Genomic DNA, 11,101 nt, shown 5'->3' on the forward strand with positions numbered 1-11,101 from the left:
TGTAATGCCGAATATATTAGCTGAGGACCTTAAAGAACTGGGAATCAACAAGAATCAACACCATAGGACTACCACAAGGTAGTATCCTTAGCCCTATTCTTCACTCTTTGTACACTAGAGATCTAGCTTCCATTGTCCCAGCCAATTGTATTTTGGTCGAATTTGCAGATGACAAAGCAATCATCTGCAGATCAGAAGACCCTACAGAATGTATAAGGGGCATTCTTTATGAACGGAGCCACCTCATCTCTCCATTTTTGGTTTCGTCAAAAAAATATTTATTATATGTCAAATGAAAGCTAAGAATGTCAGCTTTTTAATGCCGAGTGGGATTTTTATAATTTTTGAATGTCGGAGACAGTATGGCGGATTAAATACAAAAAAGTAAAAATTAACATTGTATTTCTATTCAGAAATACAAGATAAACCCAATTAAAAAACTTATTTTAATGCTTAAACATTGTTTAGGTTGATTTCTTTCGAAATTCGAGGTGTTTTTCAAAAATGAAGATGGCGGATCCAATATGGCGGACGAGAAATTAAAAATTTTAAACTATTGGTTTTGTCGAAATTTTAGTAATTATAAACGTTTTTAAGATTGCTAATAAAAGATCTCTTCAAGAGATTTATATTTCTTTATTCCGGAAATATTCTGCCTTTGGAATCATTTGAGAATCTTTTTATCAACAATTTACCTTGAGGCAACACTACAAATGCATGGCTTTTTTTAATCTCAGGAATTGGTGGAACGATCACGATTTGCAAAGGGTATGCCGATTTTCGCAAAACTTCGTGGGATTATAGTTCTATATAAGAGACTTCTTTCTCCCAAATTTTTTCAAAAAAATTCAAAATTGTTGAAGATGCGCCATTTTGAATTTTAATATTAATTTTATAAAATTTTGAATCTCTCGGAATATTGTTTATGGATTTTTATGAAATTAACACATTTTTCAGGTAAAAGTATGTACTTTAAAATGCAAATAAAGTTAATAAAAAAATTAATTTTTAAATAAAAAAATTTTTTAAACAATTTTTTGTTTATTTACTCCTTTCTGAGAAAAATGTTATTAACATATTTGGATTCCTTGTGAATTTCACCTTTAATTTCATAAAAAAAAATTGATGGAGACTCAACTGGGTCCGGAGATATTGAATTTTTTGTAAAAAAAAGCGTCGCCGCGCCATAGCACCATACTGCACAAGTCGCGTAGTACGTTACTGCAGTCGTGCATTGCTGCTGTAACTATGACTATTTTTTACAAAAAATTCAATATCTCCGGAACCAGTTGAGTCTCAATCAATTTTTTTTATGAAATTAAAGGTGAATTCATAAGGAATCCAAATATGTTAATAACATTTTTCTCAGAGAGGAGTAAATAAACAAAAAATTGTTTAAAATTTTTTTTTTAATTTTTTTATTTTAAAATTAATTTTTTTTATTAACTTTATTTGCATTTTAAAGTACATACTTTTACCTGAAAAATGTGTAAATTTTATAAAAATCCATAAAAAATATTCCCAGATATTCAAAGTTTTATAAAATTAATATTAAAATTGAGCGGCTGGATCGTAGAAGGGCACGTAAATTTTTCTCGGCCGAAATCTAAGTCCCCTGAACACTCAAAATTCAACTTCTGATTTTAAATATTTTAAATACTCATCCTTATAGAAAATTTCATTCCGCATCTTTTTTTCTTATGAAATTTTTTTCTATCTATTTCCGTTTTCGAAATATTTGGGAAAAACTGTTTTTTTGAAAACTGTAAATTTAATGACATTTTTCACTTCAACTCGCGATATTTAAGACAATTTTAAAAAATTTTCAATGAAACAAAAATGAAAATACGTCTTAAGGTATTCTACGAATGATAAAAAAAGAAAAAAGTGGTTTTGTTTATAAACAAAATTGTTATTAATTTTTTTCTTTATTAATGTAAAAATCACAAACTACAATCTTCACGGCTCTCGTTTAACGGGCGAATTTTGAATAACAGAGAACTTTCAGTGAGAAAGTTTTTCATTATGATCCAAAAAAATTTTCTGGAAAATCATAAGGCAAATAAATAAGTAGTGTCAATGTGGTGAATGTTTAAAGGTGCTAGCAGCCAAACGTGTAGCACACGCATAACCCATGAAACAACACTCCCAAGCACGTATGGCGAGTGACGCGTGCTATACGTTTAGTCGTTAGCAACTTTAAACATTCATCATTTCGACACTAATTATTTATTAGCCTTATGATTTTCCAGAAAACTTTTTTGGATCATAATGAACAACTTTCTCACTGAAAGTTCTCTGTTACTCAAAATTCGCCCGTTAAACGAGAGCTGTGAAGATTGTAGTTCGTGATTTTTACATTAATAAAGAAAAAAATTAATAACAATTTTGTTTATAAACAAAACCACTTTTTTCTTTTTTTATCATTCGTAGAATACCTTAAGACGTATTTTCTTTTTTGTTTCATTGAAAAATTTTTAAAATAGTCTTAAATAACGCGAGTTGAAGTGAAAAATGTCATTAAATTTACAGTTTTCAAAAAAACAGTTTTTCCCAAATATTTCGAAAACGGAAATAGATAGAAAAAAATTTCATAAGAAAAAAAGATGCGGAATGTAATTTTCTATAAGGATGTGTATTTAAAATATTTAAAATCAGAAGTTGAATTTTGAGTGTTCAGGGGACTTAGATTTCGGCCGAGAAAAATTTACGTGCCCTTCTACGATCCAGCCGCTCAATTCAAAATGACGTATCTTCAACAATTTTGAATTTTTTTTGAAAAAATTTGGGGGAAAAAAGTCTCTTATATAGAACCATAATCCCACGAAGTTTTGCGAAAATCGGCAAATCGTGATATTTCTGACGTGAAATGCCTCATGAGTTACTTTACTGTAAAAAAGGACGGTGATTGTGGAAAATTTATTTTTTCCCTAGTTATAAAGTGCAGTAGCGGTTAGAATAGCCTCTGGCGGTTTATCCAAAAGACTTTCACGTGCTGCTTCTCGTTTGAAGACTGCACCTACTCCGTTACAAGCGTTTTTTTCATGCGCTGTAGCATGGCAATTCCATTCATCGGCAATATTAAAATCTTTTTCGTGATACATCAAATTTGGTAGCGATTTTTAAAGTGTTGTTTCGCACCATCACTAAAATAAATAATTTTCACGACATTTTTTACTTGTTTTTTTATTTCTGGCAACAATAATTGTTGGATGGTGTAAACCGCTGCTGTATCGTGGACAGTGCTATCTGACAGAAAGACTAAACTTCTATGCTTTAATTCTGAATTCTCCATATAATAATATACAACAGTAAATACAGTGCATTGGTCGTTAAAAAAAGTAGAAGGCTTGCGATGCGTCCTGAACTACATATTTGTAGTTTTCAGAGAAATATAACGTTACAAGCACTTCACCATCCTTTAGGTTTCTCTTTTTATACTCAAAATATTGTGCTTGTTGTTTCGATTTTTTTTTCCTTTTGTTTTATCATACCAACCCCACATAACCTTGGAGTGCGGAATTCAAGGTATCTGTAGGCAGATTTCCCAAAATTCCCTAAGCAAAAAAAAAAAAACATTATTATCATATAGCTGATTGAGTATTCTATTAGAAAGTTCGGAAACATCTGAACACTTTGGGCATTCATTTAAATGACAACTTGCGCCTCCTGATTATCCTTATTCTCTTCATTGTATTTTGCAAACAACCCTTTTAGATCGAAAAGGAGTAAACGTTTTTGCATCAGTCTTCGTGTACCCTCAACTTTAACTGAGATCAGATCTTTTACACCTGGCATTATTCTACTGTTATCATCACAGTTATAAAATTCTATAATTTTTTCAGTGATATTTGTCGGCAATGGATTTCCAGTTTTTTCTGTAGGACTCGCTAATACGCCTTCTGACTGTCGTAATTCTTTAGCTTTTTTTGCTAGTTTTCTAGAACATTTAAATTCTTTAGCAATTTGTCTTATGCTCCAAGTAGCAGGATGAATTGTCAAAATCGATAATCTCTCTGGATCATTTATGTCTAAATTCGAAAACTTTTCTTTCAATACATCGAACATGCCTTCTTATTCTATTTCCCTTTGCGACTTACTTTGATGATTTTCATCAGTACTAACAGTACTTGCAGATGCAGTACTGTTATCAAATGAAGCATTTCTTAAGGACTCAGATTTATCAGAATCTTTGGTTTTCTCATTATTCATTAAATCATTTACAGTTGCAGAATCATTCAAACTTTCATTAACTTCAGAGTCAATTATTTTTCCAGAGATAGCAGCATCACTATCGCGTTTGCTACCTATTAATCTACAACTGAAACAAATTTTTTTTTCAGAGGCCACTCAGGGTATTTTCTAATCATTTTTTCAGAGACGACTCTTAACTCTTTTCCAATATGCCCATTTAATCCATAAGGATTAAAACATCGATCACTGCGTATTATAGGCATAGTTAAAAAACTGATAGAAATAATAAAATGCTATCTTATCTAGAATAGAAACACGCAAAATCTTTAAAAACAAAAAACTGTAATTATAATAGTAAACTCACAAAATAACTCTTAAATATAACAAAACGAAAAAGTGGAAGTATAATTGCTAACTTACAAACTAATTCTTAAAACGAACAAAACAAATAAATGGAATTGCTAAATAATACTTCAATGTCAAAAGAAATTTATATTTCTTGGCAAAATTGACAATAACTATTATCACAAAATGCAAATTTTACTACCGGTGATATATATTCCTGGTCAATGAAAAGAAAGACGATCTTATGTCAAACAAAAATAATTGTCCATCTCAAAAGCAAATGCTTGTGATGTGCAACTATTTTTGTTTGACATAAGATTGTAATTTTTTTCATTTTCTGGGAATATATCACTTTTTTTCAAAAAATTTCGATTTTTTCATAATACACGGAGAAACTTTTTCTTCTAATATTGAATATATTTGGTTATCTTTATTCTAAAAGTACGTTAGAATGTGAGGATTTTTCGTGCGTTGTGCTAATAATTTCAACATTAATACGAAAATATGATAAGTTCGTTATATATTAAGCAACCTTCGGTGTACAAAAATTACTATCTGCATTAGAAATAGTCTTATTTTTCTTTAGAAAAGAATAAAATGCTAGTTTTTGTTTGTGAAATAATACGGTAATTCTAACCTTTTTTCCACATATAGATAGAATATATAACAGACATTCTAACGTAACATACCAATTTTGGAAGGACTGCGGGCGGACTTAACCGATTTCGCCCGAGCATCACCGAGTCCATCACCTGACGTCGCGAACTAACCCTAATGTTTTCGAAGTTGAAATTCACACGTGTATGAAAGATAAAAACCTTTTATTAATAAACGTGAATGTCTCCTCATGCCAAATTAAATTCAAGAACTGTTCCTCAATATAACATAATTTTTTTCACGACTTTTACTTATTTACATAATTTGATTAGTAAGTTATTTTAAAAAATGCTCTCTCTCGAAGGCACATATTTTTCCACTCGTTTAATATATAAGGACGATTCAGCTGTGTACTTCTAACGAATCGTGCGATCTTTCGGTTTCCGTGACCAATCGTCGTGTCTTTACTTGCTTGTGCGTGTGTGCGTTAATAATATAGGTTAGGTTCTTACGTCGTGTTAAATATATTTACCTACAGTTACAGTGACATACACTAATGCCATCTACCATCAGATCCAAGTATCACTATCGTCTCTATGAGTATCTATAGACAATTAATTTGTTGTGTTTCTTTTTAATTCATGGCTTTCCCAACTTTGCAAAAATTATTATTTTCTTTCTAAAACAACATACTAATTTTCGTTAGTTTCCTTATGAAGAACTGTAAAATATATACTGAATGAGTGTTTTTGATAGTCTCAATAGCAATTTCTATAACCTATGTCGTTTTTCCCTTGAATCTAACCTAACATACTAAAATGTCTCACCAGTTTTAAGAATTAGTGGTATTAAAAGTTTCTCCGTGTAATTATTGACAATTAATTTTGACAAGAAATACAAATTCCTTTTGGCATTAAAGTATTTTTTAGCAATTCCACTTTTTTTTGTTTCATGATTGAAGAAAATGAGGTGGCTCCGTTCATAAAGAGTGCCCCATAACCATCCTACAAAATTGTCTTAATATACTTATCTAATAGAAACCTCGAATTATGCCCAAATAAAACAAAATTAGTCCTGTTTAGCAAGTTTAATATTGACACCAATGATCCAGGTTTAACGCTTAATTTAAACAACAATTACGTGTACCCGTCAAAGTCTGTTAAGTTCTTAGGTGAATCATTTGACGATAAATTTACCTTTGATGACCACTTCAAGAACTTGGCAGACAAATCTAGGAAGATCCTTAAATATTCTCAAGGTACTCAGAGGCACTTGGTGGGGGCAGACCCCGATATTTAACTAAAAATTTTCCGAGCATTAATTAGAAGTGCATATGAATATGGTTCCCATACGTATACCTTTAAACGACACAAATTTTTCGATAAACTAGAAAAAATACGTAACGAAGCCCTCAGACTAGCCTTTAGGCGCTTGTACACTTCACCGATTCCGAGTATGTCCCCGTCGTGTAAGCAGTTTTCCAAGTTGGAATGAGTTTTTTAACCAAGGAAACCGAGTTAGAAAATTGCTTGCATGGCGGGATAATTAAAAAATATAAGTAATGATCAGTAATTTGTGAAAGACATATAATAGTAAAATATGAATAAAATGATTTTTTTGATTAAAACTTATGTGAAATAACTTGTGATAAATTATTGTAATGAAAAAGTGAAAATGTTAAGAGAAATATGTTAAAATAAAATTACAATTGTGATCAAGTCAATGTTTGCAGAAAAAGTAATGTAGTCCATTTTAAATTTTTAATAATATATATAGGTATATATAAAAAAATCAACAATTTAATATATTTTATAAAAAACTATTTTGTTCGTAACCTCATCACATCACTAGCTGTTTTCAACAACACTGATAAATTTTCACTTAATATACACATGGACTACATTACCTTTTCTGCAAACATCGACTTGATCACAATTGTAATTTTATTTTAACATATTTCTCTTAACATTTTCACTTTTTTATTACAATAATTTATCACAAGTTATTTCACATAAGTTTTATTCAAAAAAATCATTTTATTCATATTCTACTATTATATGTCTTTCACAAATTACTGATCATTACTTATATTTTTAAATTATTCCGCTATGCAAGCAATTTTCTAACTCGGTTTCCTTGGATAGAAAACTTATTCCAACTTGGAAAACTGCTTACACGACGGGGACATACTCAGAATCGGTGAGGTGTACAAGCGCCTTTAAGGTACTGCCACAGCTCGATGCTGCCTGCGCAGGCAGCTGAGATACAATGAGAGTAAGGGAGAAAGAAAATTCAAATTCATGCTTTTTCTCCCTCACTCTCATTGTATCTCAGCTGCCTGCGCAGGCAGCAGCGAGCTGTGGCAGTACCTTTAGGCTATAGGAGGAGTACACCGATCAACATTATGCTTGCCGAAACATGTGAGCCACCTCTAAGGAAAAGATTCGGTTTCTCAGCCAAGCGGTACTTGATTAAAACCTTCGCGAACCTTAATCATCCTCTTCTTGCCGCCCTTACAACTGTTTAGAATGCAACTCAAGCAAGAAATACTTATTAAATTAAAAACATTTTCACACTCATCATCGCATTTAAAAAGGTCATTAACTTCAACACTCAGATTCGCCAGTCATATCTCTATCCTTACTTTGAACTTCCTTACGAAGACTACCTTTTTTCACCCCAAGTCGATTTTAAGATTGGAATGAAAGTGCAAACAAGTATTTCTCCGAATTTTGTCTTTAACGACTTAACACAACACAATCTCAATCGCTTCGCACATTTTTATACAGATGGTTCCAAAACGGAATCTGAATCCACAGCCGGTTGTTCCTTTATCTGTACTTCCCACAACATCTCGCGTTCCTGGAAATTGTCAAATAATGCTTCGATTTTTTCCATAAAAGCTATAGCCATTCTATATGCTTTAGACTTCATCCTCACACAAGACTTACTCAAATAGTTATTTTTTCGGACTCACAAAGTGTTCTACGCACACGGTGAGTCTTGATAAAGTTCAACCCAAAATTCTTACCACTAAAATTTTTTTTACAGATATTAATTTGTTCACACGTGAAATTAGAATATTTTTGGCCTGAAATGAAAATCATCTGTCGAGGGTTTTTAAAATGAACTCGATTTTTCTCGTTTTTTTGTAGGTTAATTGCTGTGGTTGATTCCATTTCAATTCAGACAGGCTATATGTATGTAAGTCAAATTATCGTTTTTTATGGAAATATATTATTTTTCACACAATTTTAGACGACACGTATTTTGCCGTTTTGCAAAAAAAATTATTTAACGCATTTGAAATTTTAAAACTGCGAAGTCTGATTTCAAGAAAATGACAGTAAAAAATATTAAAATTATTGTATCTTTCTTGTATCTGCCTATAATGTAATGATTCTTTTTGTCCCTAATTGCGGATTAAATTTTCTTTGAAATCCTACAGGTTTAATTAAAAAAATTTGAAATTTAACAAATTGGCGGCTATTTTTCGAAAAAAATTAAAATAAAATTTTCTTATAAACCCCAGCGTTTTTTCTTCTCTCGATTTTTTTATTACTTTCTGGAAGTCTAACGATTATTTTCCAACAGAATTTATCGGAGTCCCGCGATTTAAGGAGAAATAAAAAAATTTTTTGTTTTTTCAAAAATGAAAATTAGAAGTTTTTTCGCTACCTTTACAATATACAACAAATTTCAAAAAGAAAAAACGTTCGTCTTGAAAAATGACACGCATTAACCCATTATCGCATGCAACCACTGAAACTTTGTGTTTAATTTATTTAAAATATAATTCATAATAGAACTTAGTATTTAATTATATTTTTTGAGGTCGCTCATTACGAATCTATAATCGAAGTTTCAAAATACAAAATGGCGGATTTATTATGTCGGACAAGAATTTAAAAAATTTGTTTGATTCACTTGAAAATTGTTACTCAGGGGTTTTTGGGTCTTTGATTAGGAATCTGCAATTGGATTTTCAAAATACAAAATGCGTATCTAATATGACACATAAAATTTTTTTAATTTATTAGATTTGCTTGAAACTTGTTACTCAGAAGTTTTTTGGGTCCCAAATAATTACGAAACTGTAATCACATTTTTTAAATTTAAAATTTCGGATCCAGTATATGTTAGACAAAATGGTTAAAAATCAAATCTAGTCGCCTGAATAGATTATTATAAGGAATTACCTGTAATGTTCACCAAACACAATATTATTTACATTGATATTAAAATAAAAGAAGTACTTTTGTCAAATGGAATTCTAATTTTCTTAGTGCAAAATGATATCAGATTGACTATACAAACACTCAAAAATTGAATTTAAAAAATAACATATTAGAGAATCAAGTTGCATGCAGATCGATCAATTTTGAGAAGTGCATATTCACAATAATCCAAATAATATATATATTGAATTTTCGAAAATTAATGACATCAAACTACAAAACTACTGAAAACTCCTTCGTAAACGACACCTTCTGACGTTAAATAGGAACAGTAGTTTAAATGCCAGGTAACAAGTTTTAAGTGATTCAAAATGTTGAAGACAATTGTTCCTCTATATTGGATCTCCACGATTGAATTAGAAAATCTGATGATATATTCGTAACAAGAGGCACAAAAAATCCCCGAGTAACAAGTAGCAAGCAAATCGAGTAACTCTGTTAAATTTATGTTCGCCATATTAGATCCGCCATTTTGTATTTTGATAATCCTATTACAGATTCGTTAACAGCGACCCCAAAAACCTCTAAGTAACAATTTTCAAGCGAATCGAACAAATTTTTTAAATTCTTGTCCGACATAATAAATCCGCCATTTTGTATTTCGAAACTTCGATTATAGATTCGTAATGAGCGACCTCAAAAATATATAATTAAATACTAAGTTCTATTATGAATTATATTTTAAGTAAATTAAACACAAAGTTTCAGTGGTTGCATGCGATAATGGGTTAATGCGTGTTACAGTTAATAATAATTTTAATTTTCTGAAAAGTGGAAATGTCAGTTGTAATAAATATTTACTTCATTTTTCAAGACGAACGTTTTTTCTTTTTGAAATTTTGTTGTATATTGTAAAGGTAGCGAAAAAACTTCGAATTTTCATTTATAAAAAAACAAAAAACATTTTTTTATTCTTCTTTAAGTCGCGGTACCCCAATAAATTCTGTTGGAAAATAATCGTTAGACTTCCAGAAAGTAATAAAAAAATCGAGAGAAGAAAAAACGCTGGGGTTTATAAGAAAATTTTATTTTAATTTTTTTCGAAAAATAGCCGCCAATTTGTTAAATTTCAAATTTTTTTAATTAAACCTGTGGGATTAAAGAAATTTTAATCCGGAATTAGAAACAAAAAGAATCATTACATTATAGGCAGATACAAGAAAGATACAATAATTTTAATATTTTTTACCGTCATTTTCTTGAAATCAGACTTCGCAGTTTTAAAAATTCAAATGCGTTAAATAATTTTTTTTTGCAAAACGGCAAAATACGTGTCGTCTAAAATTGTATGAAAAATAATATATTTCCATAAAAAACGATAATAAAATATTCTGATTTTTCTTATTAGAAATAGGTTACACACTCTCTCCAAACTTAATCGCGAAGTATGGTTAGTCTGGACACACGGACACATTGGAGTGACCGGTAATGAATTAGCTGACGTGGCAGCCAAAGAGGCAGAAATCGACGGCAATCTCCTTAATATTGCTCTTCTCCTTTCTGATTTTTATTGACAACCACGTATAGAACTAGACAAAGGCTGCGATGAGTTTTTCAAGGTTATTGGCGAATCCAGATGTATTCTATACACCCAAAAATTCTACAAATATCAAAAGAAACATTTCATTCACTGTTCATTCACTGAACGTAGACAATGGATCGTTTCGATCTGTAGAATGAGGAGTAATCACTACTTCTTAAACGAAAGTCTCCATAGAAAAAATATA

This window comes from Leptopilina heterotoma, unplaced genomic scaffold (assembly GCF_015476425.1).
Source record: "Leptopilina heterotoma isolate Lh14 unplaced genomic scaffold, ASM1547642v1 Lhet_773, whole genome shotgun sequence".
NCBI lineage: Eukaryota > Metazoa > Arthropoda > Insecta > Hymenoptera > Figitidae > Leptopilina > Leptopilina heterotoma.